The sequence below is a fragment of the Serinus canaria genome, chromosome 3 (genome assembly GCF_022539315.1).
Source record: "Serinus canaria isolate serCan28SL12 chromosome 3, serCan2020, whole genome shotgun sequence".
Taxonomy (NCBI): domain Eukaryota; kingdom Metazoa; phylum Chordata; class Aves; order Passeriformes; family Fringillidae; genus Serinus; species Serinus canaria.
In genome coordinates this window covers 99,158,617-99,172,921 of record NC_066316.1, presented here as the reverse complement: position 1 = coordinate 99,172,921, position 14,305 = coordinate 99,158,617, and the positions used below count along the sequence as shown (strand labels likewise).

General features: G+C 37.9%; 1 protein-coding gene across 1 annotated transcript in view; it reads right to left on the bottom strand.

The window, feature by feature from the left end:
- The window catches only part of GREB1 (growth regulating estrogen receptor binding 1), an 88,092-nt gene extending 78,689 nt beyond the window's left edge, over positions 1 to 9,403 (bottom strand). The window contains exon 1 of the mRNA XM_018920887.3: positions 9,243 to 9,403. The gene's annotated coding sequence lies outside the window, so the exon portion shown is untranslated. The remainder of the gene's footprint in view (positions 1 to 9,242) is intronic.
- Between the last annotated feature and the right edge of the window lie 4,902 nt (positions 9,404 to 14,305).

Here is a 14,305-nt window from a genome sequence, read left to right as displayed (position 1 = left end):
TTGCAGAATATTTAGAGAATAATTTTCCACAAGATTACCAGAGATTATCATGGGTGTTTTTAAACAATTTCATTTTTCACCTTTCTGAGGGACTGAAATTGAACAAAATGGTCAAACAGAAATAATACACATGCAACTAAAACACCAAAACACTGGAAGTCAGGCAAACACCTAGAGAAACACCCTTCTCTCCTTTATTATTATGCGAGGTCCTACTGAAAACCCACTCCAAATATTAAGTGAAACCACATATACAAGTAAAACCTCTTAACAAGACCAACCTACTGACAATCCATATGTATGCACAAATCTGGAGTTTAGCCAAACTAGTATCTATAGTCAATCTCTAGTGCTTTGAGAACAGTTTTTTGTAATACAGTGCTAAAATATTATCCTGCCATGAAGTTCTTTAGCTTGAATGAGGACAAAGTCTGGTAGAAAATGTGATGGATTTCACAGTATACAAGCTTCTAAACTATCTTTAGTTTAATAAACTATGCCCAAATGATAAATTGTTTTGCATTGATTTTTTTTCAAACTGGCATCAATACCACTTTTTTCTACACTGAAATATTCCTCCTAATTTAAAAGTCAATGATGTACCAGTGTAAATGCAACAGATATAGAATAACAGATAAATGTCAACATTTTAAAAACCAAACTATTCACAATTTATTATGCAAACACTGGGATTTATAATGCTTGTTTTAAAGCCAGCTCTAAATCACCTAATATTATCTACTCAGCTCAGCCAATGTTTATTTATTTTAATGTCTGCTAGAAAAGAGTGAAACTGAATTCACAAAAGGAACTGTATGGGATTCAAAGAGACAAGAATCTTCAGATCTTTAAAAACTCTATTCTCTGTATTAGTTTACTACCATAAAAAATAGGGTATAAACCAACAAGAAAAAAAAGTAGAAAAGAGAGGAAGAAAAAGATGTTTTTAACAAGTTTTAGAATTCATAAAGTTTTCTGACAATATGCTGATGATAGCCACATAAGGGCTGTCGTAATTGATCTTTCTGATTTTGGTGGGTTTTGAATTAAACCAGACCCCAAGGATTTCTGTTCAGTGATAGATCCTGATGGTTTATTTTCACTGTTTAATCTCATTATTTTTAAAATAAATTGCATGTGTTTAAACAGAACAGGAGCCCGGATTCTGATTCAGTACAGAGCCCTCAGAGCAGCTCTGGCAAGAATGTATAACAGATAAAGTTAAAATGGGGGAAAAAACCTCATGAACCCCAAGTCTATAAATATTTTCATTTAGCTGAATCCTGACCCTGGCTAACACAAACTACCTGTGAACAGGCAACATATATACAAACCTAATGTCATACCTATATGGCAAGAGGAAAATACCGAAAAATCAGTGGCATAAATTAAATGCACACAAGACCATCAATAAATCTTCCAGTTCTGGCAGTGCCCACTGAAGATTACAATCTATTTTATAGAGGCTCATTACTGCTCTGATGTTGGAAATTATTGCCCGGACAGTTGTTTACACACATTGTTTCCCTTACGAGCAATCTCAGACCCTATTTAGTAAAAAAGCGTTAACACTTTTAGTGTTAACTTACTGTTAAGTTTAACTTACTAAGTTTAACTTACTGTTATAGTAATAGATCTTCAGCAGCCCTATTCAATTCAAGAGGAATGGATTAGGAGCCATGCACAGGAGCAGCTCAGCTGGCACAGTCACCTCTGTGGCAGAAGTGCAGTAAGGAGTTATTAGGGGCAGGAACCATCTCAGCCAGCATAGTTGCAGTCAGAAGAGGATGTGTGAATAAAGTCTTACTAAAACACACTAGTTTTTCATGTGCATGTATTTATACACAGCCCTGAGTGCTGGCAAATTCTGTGGCTGCAGCTACACTTAATTCTGATGTAGGTAGAAGACACAAGGAATACATTATTCCTTTGAAGTCCTGCTGTTTGTCAGACTATTCTTTCTCCATGGTGACATCATCTTTAGAAGTTTCCAGACTCTTACCACATAACCTAAAAAATACAACTGTGAAAGAAATTTCTAATTGGATGTATCAAAAATTGCACCATAAAAAGAAAACTTCATTTTATCCTAGACCAGCAGAAGCACACAATGAAAAACAAACAAACCTCAGAAAGTTTTCCCTATAGATTAAGATCTCATTTGCAAGGTTTAAAGGGATCATTCCAACTGAGTAAGATTTAGCTTGAATTCAAGACAGCCTTTTGTCTTTAGAAAATGAGCATAATGTCAAAGAAACCAAATTACCTGCAAAAGCAATGTCACCTAGCAGTGAAAATACAGTGAAGCAGTATAGCTAATTCAAAACGGGAACATCTTCCATCCATAAAGCTTTGTTTTCTTGCTGCCATCCTATACACCATGACTTCCCACCCAGACTGACCTGTCAGCATGACCTTACACCTCTACTGCTACAAGCATCTGGCCCAGGAAGAAATGCCAGGCCTTTATGTCCAGGGCTAGAGAATTGCCTGCATTCACACTGCAGGACCATGTTCACATCACCTGATGCTGGGCCAAAGTGTCTCTGGGCCTCAGCTGGGCCTCCATGGCCCTGACATAAGTATTTCTGTGTGGTCTTTCCCCCAGTCAGTTTAATTTCATTATTATGCAGGCTGTATGGAAGCATTTATCAGAGCAGCACTTTTTGGCATGGAACTAAAAGCTTGTGATACATGAATGGGGAGGTTGCCTCACATTACACACAGGATGCAAGACCTACTTCAATAGTATTGGAAAATCACGTGGGATTAGGAGAGTGACAGGTAATTGTGTCATCCACTTTGCTGAGTGGGAGCAGCCTTTGAAATAACTTAGCTCCAGAACAATGCCTAAACTTTGCCTCAGAGGGAAATCATTGGATTTCCATGAAAGAGAACCCAAGAGAGAACACAATTCACACAGTGAACATTGTCAGTGGGCTGAAACCTGGGAATGAACTCAAGCCTAGTCACCTTCCCTCCTTGCTGCACTCTTTTTCACACCAACTGATACTCCCAACCGGATCCCTCAGCAGCCTTTGTCCTTCCTTTGTGCATATGAAATGCTGGCTGCATAAGAGAAATAAATAAGATAAAATAAAATAAAATAAAATAAAATAAAATAAAATAAAATAAAATAAAATAAAATAAAATAAAATAAAATAAAATAAAATAAAATAAAATAAAATAAAATAAAATAAAATAAAATAAAATAAAATAAAATAAAATAATAGCATCAGAATATATTGGGAAACCTAACTGAATAAAAGAAAAAAAGACATACACACAAGGAAAGACATACTAAAATCTAGAGAAGACTATCCACATTCACTGCCAGATGTTGGTATTTTAACTGAAAAATGTAACCTGACCTTTGGAGATTGTAGGGATCCTTTATGGCACAGTAATAACTAAATGCTAGAAATGCATAGGTATAATGAAGCATAGAAAACATGAGTGAATTAAGCTACAGAAATATATGTCAGGACCATATCAGAAAAAAGGAAGTGGAGGAGCAAAGATAGGTCCATTAAGGACGAGTGGGTCCATTAACCAAAGAAATTCATTAACACAGCTATCTGAGCTGGTGTGAGTAAGACTAGTTTTTGTATCAGCAAACCCAATGTCTGCTTAATAATCCCAAAGAAAAGACAGTAATTCCCTTTTATTCTGTTCATCAGTACTAAGCACATCTCCCCAGAAAACAGCAACACTACCTGATTTTCTAGTTGTTCCTGCTATTATGTCTCTGAACAGGAGCTTTTTTCCCTTCTGTATTAAACCTCCCCATGTCACAGTTGAACTGGAAGATATAGGATTGTCAGTGTACAGACTGCTTGTAGACCAGTACATTAAATTAACAGTTTGCCAAAAATGCCCACTTCCACCTTCCCAGCCCTCTAAAAGAAAACAAGACTGTGATTAGGTTTGATGGATGGGGAAGTAAATGGCAGAAGAATTAAAGATATGTTGAGCACGAAGCTGGAAATGCAGCTTGCAAGATAGAAGTGGTTTGGTGCAAAGTAACTGAAGGTCTCCTTGTTTCTTAACGCCTCAAAGACAAAAGATTTTAGCCATGAGTAGCTATGATGGAGCAGCTGAAGAGGCACGGATGCACTTGGGCCAGGGTAATTTACATAAGTAAAAACACATGTTGTCTGTCTAGGCTGTGAACTGTTGTTTATGCACAAATTACAAAAATAACAGTGTATAGACCAAGTTGAGGCCACATGAACATATGGGTAATAATGTTCATCAGTGGGCTAGTGTAGGCAAAAAGGAGATACTCTAAAAACTTGGAGTTGCTATAATTCTGATTTCATGCCTTTCTTAATTTTCTTGCTGCCTTAGGCATGAAGAAAAAGACAGGTTGTCTTCTCTAAGTTACAATACTGTGAAATTCCCAGATGATACTTCAAAGATCCTCAAGACAGTTACATAACTTCTATTTCATACAGAACAAAAGTCACTGTCGTTTTGAAGACAAATGTCTCTTGAAGATTCTTGTAAGAATCATTTTCAAATCTTTTTCTAAGATGACATAATGAAGGCTCAAAGAGTTATAGTACATGGGGTGTCATCAGACTGGCAGCCAGTCCACTGCAGGGTTCAACAGGGCTCAGTTTTAGGGCCAGTGTTATTTAACATTTGTATAAAATATCTGGACACAGGAATAAGTTTGCTGAAAAACACAGGAGGAGCTGTGGAGTCAGTCGAGGGTCAAGAGGCCTAATATAGAGAGACACCTGCAGAGATTAGGGAGCAGTATAATCACCAACCAAAGGAAATTTAACAAGAGCAAGTGCTGGATTCTCCATCTAGGATGGGAAATCCCGGTTAAACATACAAACTGGGCTGGAGAGCAGCCCCACGGAAAGAGATCTGAGGGTTTGGATCAATGGAAATATGAATCTGAGTGTGCTCTGGCAGCCACAAGGGCCAACCATGGAAGCCCTAGGAAGCCTGTTGAGGGCAGTGATTGTCTCTGGGCACTGCATCACTGCAGCCCCACCTCCAATGCTGTGTGCAATTTGGGGTGCCTCAACTTAGGAAGGACATCAAACTACCAGAGTCTAAAACTAGCCCAGAGGGCAACAAGATGGTGTCAAAGGCAAAACTTTAGGGGAGTGGCTGAAGGAATGGAATGAAGCTGAACCAGGGAAAGACAGCATCATGTTGGACATTAGGAAAAAGTTTCTCACTGAGAGGGTGGTTGGACACTGGCATAGGGTCACAGCACCAAGCCTGACAGAGTTTAAGGAGTGTCTGGATGACACTCTTAGTTATGTGGTTTAGTTTTAGGTTGTCCTGTAAGGAGCAGGGAGTTGGACCTGATGATCTGAGTGAGTGTCTTCCAAATTGAGATATCCTATGATTCTGTTTTTACTATACATCTTTTCTGTGATGTTAATAAACTCTCTACAAATAATTTTTCATTTTTATCTACTGCATAATTATATAAATACACATCAACATAATTATAGATTGCTTTTAGTACATGAAGTACTGCTGTGAGGTTTAACTAGGAAAAAAGGTATTTTCTTCATATAACACTTGGTCACTATTTATATTTTACAACATTTTTCCTACAGTATACAATGTAGGCAAATAGCAATTTTCTTTTACTGTTTCTTCAGAGATACAACACTGCCAATGTTACTTCTTAGACTTTCTTTATTCTTCACATAAATATTTAAGCATGAAAGGCAGGACATGGATAATGGCAAATGAAGGCAAACCAAAAACAAACCAAAAATCTTTGGAATCCTTAAGTACAATTATACAGGTGCAGCTACAAGTATCTCTAAAATGAGCATTAAGGATACATTTGAGTTTCCTACATAAATGATAGTATTTCCTGCCACAATCTGCATAAAAGAAGCTTTCAAGATTTAGTCAGATTTTCTGATGGACTGAATCATGAACCATAATCTGCATGGGAAAAAAGCAAAGAAATATTCAGCTGTAGTTCAGGAAGCAACACTTTCCCTGTGCACATGTGGAATATACAAATGCAGGTATGTTTTTGTGAAAGTAGGTATGTTTCCATGTAGATTTTGGTTGGTTGTAGTTCCACTAGCCTTTTATGCTCCTCATGTAGCTTTTATTCACATGAAATAAATCTCTGGCGCTGCCTGATCTCAGCTGATAGTAAGTAAATTCTTTATTTTGTATGAAGGGGAAAAAAAGGAGTGAGAGATCACTTATCATTCACCTTTAGGCTTTGTATTCATTAGAAAAACCACAATCAATAAGAACAAAGGCACTTTTCGCCTAAAGATAACTATGTCCAGCATCACTAGAGGGTCTGGGAGTCTCACAGGCTTTGATTTATTAGTAAGAATCACCTTTTAATGTTTACAACTTCCTAATCAAAATTTCACTTAACTCTACTGCCCTCCTTTTGTTTTGTTGAACAAAACTATACTGTTTTTCTGATGGTTACTTTTACAGTGTGCAAGTTCCATAAGCTTCAAATGCATAAAAATTATAAATGTCTTACTTTGCCACTTTTCACATTTTATACAGCAGTATCTTCTGGGTTTTGTTTTATTAAAAGAGAAACTACGAAAGCCAGTAATTTCTTATACAGAGTGCATTCTTTTGGTTTAACAAGGAAAAACAGAATTCAAACCATTGTTTTTAACTTGCTATTTCACATTTGAAAACTCTTTCCTTAACTTTGTGCATATTATGCATATTTTTATTGAATAACACAAAATCTCATCTGAGAGATTCAGAGCCATTGTATCCAAATACAGACTACCCTTACAAGGAATTTAAATACAGACACAAATAGACAATAGACTTGGGGCATAAGTGAGAAGAAAAACCTTATATTCCAAATACTAAGGAATACAGACACTTTCCACAGAATATAAAAACATTGTGACTAAGAGATATTCACAACACAAAGATTATCACAGCCTGAGTGAAATTCCATCCCCAAATCATTCCTTTCTGGGCTTGTGCTTATTACATCTTCTGTCAGGAGCTAATCTCATGTGACAGGCCTGATCCAAAGCTATTTGAAGTCTATGGAATGTCTCTTCCTGACTTCAGGAAGCTTTGCATCCAGCCCTTATAAACTTCAAGAACAATACAATTCATGGAAATATGTTTTAAGAGAACAATAGCTAACTACTGTCTAAGTGGAAAAGAATGTTAGCTTCAAATGAAATTTACCTGCAATGGTAGATTTACATATGGATTCTTTTATTACTGTTCCTTATGCATCTAACACAGCTAAAACTTTCCAAAGTGAGAACATGCCATTTCTTTAACAGAAGCCAGAGAAAATCAAAACTGTAGTCAAAACCAAAAAGAAAAGTAAAAATAAAAATGTTTTCTACATGGTATATTTAGGTTTTCTAAGGAAACAGAAGATCACGTTTAAGGCCTCAATTAGTTAAGTATTTTCTTAAACAGCTGTACATTGAGGAAAAAACAGAACAAGAGGTTTCAAAGATGTATCAGTTGTTCCTGAAGTCAGAAAATCAAATTATAGAATAAAAAAAAAATTTAAAAACCCACCTAACGAAGCCAAACTAGTTGTATAAGCAAGGGGGTGGGCTGACAGGAAAGCAAGTTATTTTGTTTTTCTTTTATAATAAAAATCCTGATTGTCTACAAACTTAAGTAAATTTCAAAGCTAAAGGTGATAACTACCACACCAGACATGGTGAGCAATGTAAGACTCTTATTTATATTTTGAAAATAATAATATAAATTAAATAAGCCCTGAAAGAGCAATTAAGATCATTGTAAAAACTGGCAGAAGTCCCATTGCTCTGATGTGGCTTTTCTCTCATTTATAAGAAAAATGAGGCAACGTAGGCCAGTACAGACCCTGATGTTGATCTGATGTGCATTTATAGCAGTGAATTTACACTGACAAAAAAGTAAATCAAACTCAGCTCTACCACCTCCAAGTTCCCAATGCACCAGGAAAGAGGTGGCTCCAATTTCCTCCCTCAAACAACAAATCCACTCACTAGAGATATTTTAGTTACCTAATGTTGAGATGAAAACACAGAAACTTCCAATTAAGAACAAATATTCCAGAATATCCAGCTTCCGAGAATGATTCTGTGTTTTACAGAAAAAAACCCCAACAAAACAAAACCAAAACAAACAAAAAGCAACCAAACAAAACAAAACCCAACATTAGGTCCTAAAGACTCTCATTCATGAGACATACAAACCACTGTTAATCTTCTCTGTTCCTGGTTCTACATGTTTAACAACAAACAATGACACTATGACTTTTATTAATTAATTTCAGAAGGGTCTATGAAATATTAGATCAAAACCAATGTAGCCCATATCTCCAAAAGTAAAGTAAATGAGACAAAGCACAAGAAAAAAGCAAACATCAAGTGCTGCCATGTAGAGATGCTATAGCTTCTGTCTCCTTCATTTAAGATCCCAGTATCAACAAGTAAAAATAAACATTTCACTTTACAAATACACCTAACCAAATTGCTGATTTTTTAGTCTGAGTGGATGAAAACACAAAATTGGAAATTTCATTTCAAGCAAGTATAAAATTGTGGTTTTATTTTTTTCCTAAATGAAATGAAACAGTATTTCTCAGGTCAAACACCATACCTTGTTTTGGTATCACAAATATTTTCTTAAAATAATTGTTTGACTTTAAAAGCACAATTATTTTTGGAATCTTGTCTTTTTTTCTTGTTGTTGCTATTAACTGCATTTTTGATCTGAAACGTTGTCCTAAAATGAAAAAATCAAACTTTCAGGTAAAAAAAAAGTCAAAACAATATGCAGACTTCAACTCTGCTTCTTTTTTTCTCCTCTTCTGATATGCACAAAGTAATGAATTGCTTTATTCACTCCAAAGCTGTATTTCGGGTAAATAAAGTATTTCCATCCCTTGCTAAGTCACATTTGTCCATGAATCAGTTATACCCCACTCCCTCCTCTGCCCACGCAGGCAGCTGGACACGAGCTGCCCGCAGCTCAGCACCGCTGGCTGCTGTCCCGATCCGCCTGGACCTGCCCGCTCCCCTCTCACTCCGCTCCTGCTCCTGCTGCTGCTGCTGCTGGGACTAACACTTCCCTAACCTTCAGGAACCCTGGGCTTCCACTTACCCCCCTGCCGTCTCGGAGCATTCCCAGGTGCTGATAAGCTTTTCTCTCTATTGTTGCTGCTGCTTCCCCTTATTTTGGCAGAAGCTACCAAAAGCTACCAGAAGCTTTGCAAGTTGCATGGCTCTTACCTCTCAGACCCTCTTTGTTGCTCTGTCTGCGACCACGCTGGAAGCAGGGAGTGATGGATATTAGGGAAGCATGAGCCTCCCCTCGCTGTTTAGCAGCGTGGTCTGCAAAGAAAGATAGAGATGCTGCTCCTTCCTCCTCCTCCTCCCCCCTCGCTGTCCCAGCTTCCTCCTCCCTCCTCCTTATCCACAGAGAGCTCCAGCTCTCTCTGCGCTCCCACACAATGCGCTACCTCTCAGCACTAGCTACCTAAGGTCAAGAATACAACCCCTCACCCTTCCCCCGCCTTTTGCTCCCCGCCCAGGCATCCTCACCCCTGCTTCCCACAAAATATGGTATCTTCCCAACCAGACGTGCCTCAGTCGGCTCGGGGATCTAAAGTGCAGACAATTTCACCAGCCCCGGGGAAAAAGGAGTTAGAAAATGCACAGGGAAGATCAGGGATATAAAGGGAAAGTAGAAGCCTTTTGGGGAAATTGGAAACTTTGGGGGTTTATCTGTGTGTTTAAAAAAAAAAAAAAAACCAACAAAAACCTCAAGTCACAGTAGCCAAAGCCTGCCACTTGGAGATTAATTTAAGAGATCTATACAGATAAAGAAAAGTGCCCTGGATAGCTAGTTATCTCCCAAATCCAGTTTACCTATTGTTTATGCTCTTTGTTTCTCAAGCTTCATTCTAAATAGCTTTTTTGTAAAGAAACTTTTCTCCTGCAAAGCCAGACTTAAATACCAGCCTATTCTTATGATGCAATGGAGAATGAAAGGGGAAAAGTAACCAGTAATATTTTTTAAGATTATGAGCTATGAAATAACCCCTTTAAAATCACACCAGAACAACTCCTCTGACTTGTCAGCTTGAATGACTAATGTGTTCAAGGGGTCTTTTTTCACTTTGAGCAGTTATGGTGATTAGGAGCTCTTTCAGGCGATCAGTACATGCTCCCAAAAGTCGCATATAATTACAGCTAACCAGAATATTTTTCTTAAAGACCTAATTTTAGACACATGACAAAACAGTCCTTATAAAGTGTTTATGTTTGTTACAGAGACTGTGGAGAGAAGTAAGTGATGCTGAAGACTTCTAAAAGATCTTGACTACTTAAGGTTACACACCTTATTTAGGTGGACAGGGTCTCCCTCTGGAGGTCTCCAGACGCTTCTGGCTCTCGCCAGTGACGTATAGCCACCAAACTATACCACTCCTAATCCGTACTAAGTCAGATGTTGTGTTTTAAGAACAGATAAACTTCAAAAATAAAAAACATTAAAACAAGGAGAATCATATATTTAACTATTTTGGTGCTAAAATATCTATAAAATCATCTATGTGCTTTTCTAGAACACTCCAGAGATGTCACATTTGTCAGCACTACTTCTGAAGGTCAGAACTTCTTTCTAAAGCAAAAGAAGCTTTAGAATGGACAGATCACTTGGAAGTAACATATCACCAGGACCAGAGGTTTTTTACACAAAATACAAAACTGCTGAACTACCAGCTATAAAATTAAGACCTATACCTTAAACCAACTTCAGTCATAGAAGAATGCTATATAAGAGTGGATCACCAATGGCTGACTGATGAGGTGAACATGGCTTTAATGAAGCGTCATACCTTGTACAGCACAGAACACTGAAGTGACAGAAAACTATCCAGGATACACAAATACAGACAGTGAAATTTTGCAGGCCTATCTCACAAAAAGGGATTATTGAAAGGCCGGGTTCAATTAAGTAGTAATAAATGAAAAACAATGGATGTCCAAGAAAATATCTGCCTTGTGGCTCTAACAAGCCACAGTGGCACTCAGCGCCAAGACGCTGACAGTATGGGTACTCTGCAGAGATTTGGAGATCGGTGGAAGAAAAAAAGCACCTAGCCAGAAGAGTCACCTATCCAGAGAGTGGGAGAAGACTGGTCAGGGAACTAAAACTAAACAGGGTCCAACTCTGCTGAGTTTCTCCAGTGCAGGAGCATACCAGAGGCAATAGACATGCCATGGCATGAAGTGTAGTCCTTTTCCCTTGCAGCAGACAACTTGCTCTCTTTGAACCATTTTTGCCACTCCTTCAGCCAACAGCAGCAGCCACAGATCCAGGCAATCCCAAACATACTTTCTCCTTAATATCTGCCTTTGTCCAAATTCAGGGAAGTAACTTGGCACAGAGAGATGGGAGGGATGTTGCTCCCCAAGCCACACTTCACAATACTACCCCCTTTGATGCTTTTTTTCCCTGCCCTGGCTGCAACTGCCAACTATGTGCATAATAATGGTCTCCTACCCACTTGGTAAAAAGAGGGGTTGGAGCACCACAGTTAGTTTTCTCTAAACACCTCAATGCTCACCAGCTGGCAAAAAGGCACACACAATGTTTCAGGAAAAGAAGAGAGAGTAAAGAAGAAAACATCAGTTTGACATTGCATTAAGTCTACATTTAAGATTTCTTGTACCCTGATTAGGTATCTGATCATGGGATCATAGGTGGCCTCTTGTAAGGGACCACTGGCTGTGTCTAAACCAATCTCACAGTCAAATACAAGTCAGCTATGCAGTGAGGTTACTTAGGGCTTTATCCAGTTGTATCTTGGAAACTTCCAAGGATGAAGACTACACAACATTTCTAGACCATCTGATCCACACCTTTATTGTTCTCATGCTGAGGAAAAAATTTCCTTCCCTCCCCCCCTTTTTTTTCCCTTTCGGATTACCGTGTTATTCCTTTCAAATGTCACATTTGAAAAGGCTACAGCAGAACAGAAAAGCAACATACAAGAGTGACTAGAGATTTTAAGTAACTTCCACACAAAACAGATTACATAGGTTAAGAGTCTTCAAACTGGAAAACTGGTAATTGAGCTGATAAATACCTATTGAGCTATTTAGTTGAGAATAATATGAAAAAAGCGCACTGAAAAGAAATTCTTCCAGTTTTCCATAACACAGGAATTGCAGAGTACCACATAACATGATTAGGGAACATATTTGAAACAGAATTACTTCATTTTTTCTAACAAGTTAAAATTATAGAACTCACTGCCGTAAAAACGGATCATTTTAGCTTTCCTGTAATCATATAAATCATCGTTTACAATTAATAATTTATTATTATTTATTAGAGTTTGCCTTCTGATCAGAACCAACTCAAGGTGAAGAAAAGGAGGCGCAAGGAGATCATATCACTGTCTACAAACACCTGTAAGGAGGTTGTAATTAGGGGAGTGTTGGTCTCTTTTTCCAAGTAATAAAAGATAGGATGAGAGGAAACAGCCTCAAGTGGCACCAGAGGAGGTTTAGATTGGATATTAGGGGAAACTTCTTCACCAAAAGGGTTGTCAAGTTTTGTAAAATGCTGTACAGGGAAGTGGTTAAGTCGCCATTTCTGGAGGTATTTAGAAGATGTGCCAATGTGGCACACAAGGACATGGTTTAATGGCGGACTTGGCAGTGCTGAGTTAATGGTTGAACTTGATAACCTTGAGGTCTTTTCCAACCTAAATGAATCTCTGATTCTAAGGTTCCTCAGTATTGTAGGCGAAACTGCATTTTGCCATTCCTCAATGGTAAAACAATGAGTAATGGTAAAACAATGATATTACCGTTCAGTGGTAATAGCTACCTTCCATTTTGCTTGCGGTGGAAATGTGAGAGGAAGGGAAGGATGAGAAGAGAGGCAGAAAAGTCTGCTTAGCTTTAATCCTCTGGGGATGGAGGTGTTTTTATCCTGCTGGAGGCCTGGGACCTGTTCACAAGGCGTGTTACTCCCTGATGGTAAGACATGGAAGCACTGGGGCTGGACTAGCAGAGCATGGAGGAATGCAGATCCTCAAAAATGGAAACAAGTACCTGAGTTTTTCCAGGGGTTTCTGTTTTTCCAGCATCTGTCTACAGCTTGCCTCGCAGTGGCAGGTAACTCACTTTCCCAGAATCTCTTTCTTTTACAACATCCCTCAGAACAAACAGGTGCCCCAACATTTTTCATCCATTTCAAGTTCTCACTGCTATTAGAGAGTGAGAAACTGGAAGGAAGGAAGGGACAACATACTTCCGTGTTAGGCTTGAATTACTTTTTTGCATCTTGACAATCTCACTATCAGTGAATGTGCTAAATCATAAATCTCACTGCATACGTAACAGCAAGCTGCTCTAATTTCAAGTAGGTACTGTATAACACTTTTTCACATTATAAGGTAAAATCAAATAATAAAATAAATTTTAAAATCCCACCAAAAAAACCCCCAAAAAACCTGAACCAAAAACAAACAAAAAATACAAAAAACCAAACAAAAAAAAACCAAAATTAAAACAAAAACCCAAACAAAACCACACAAAAAACCCCTACAAAACAACAAAAAAACCTAACTTCAAGGATGCTGTTAAACTCAAAATATAAAGACAACCACCTTACGAGGACATACTTCAACTTTTCCATACATTTAAAGTTGACAAAATTAAATATATCAGGGAATTTTGCACCTCCTCTGCCACAGAAAAGGTACAAACAAAAAATATAATAATGACCTTTTCAACAGGAATCTTCTGTTGATAAATTCCTTAGCATGGATGAAAACTTCCAGCAGGCTCTGTAAAGACCTTTGCCTAGAAACCCCCAGGCTCTATCAGACCACGGCAGATGGCTTACTGCCAAATTTCCAAACCTTCCTAGGAATACAATATTCACTGAACTTTTTCAGTAAGACACCAGTGTTCATATACAGCAAGTAGTTGCTATTTACACAACCCTAATGTCACCTTAAGGGTGCTTTTTCCATCTATATAATTTTTTTTTTCTGAATTACAGGTAGAAGAAGCAGGAGCTTTAGTTTATATCATGAACTAAACCCTATGTCTCCAATGTGATACCAGATCCATGACTTTTAAGTGTCATTCAGGACATGACAAAACCAAATGCTGTTTACCACTGTGCTGCTCTGATTAACTGACTCAATCTTCCTCATACTCACACAACACAGTGAAGAAATAGGAGATCTGCCTTCTTAGACTAAAGGATGACTATTTGCCAAGAGTACAGGAAGAATTTTTTTCAGGCAAATTAAGCCAAGCACATG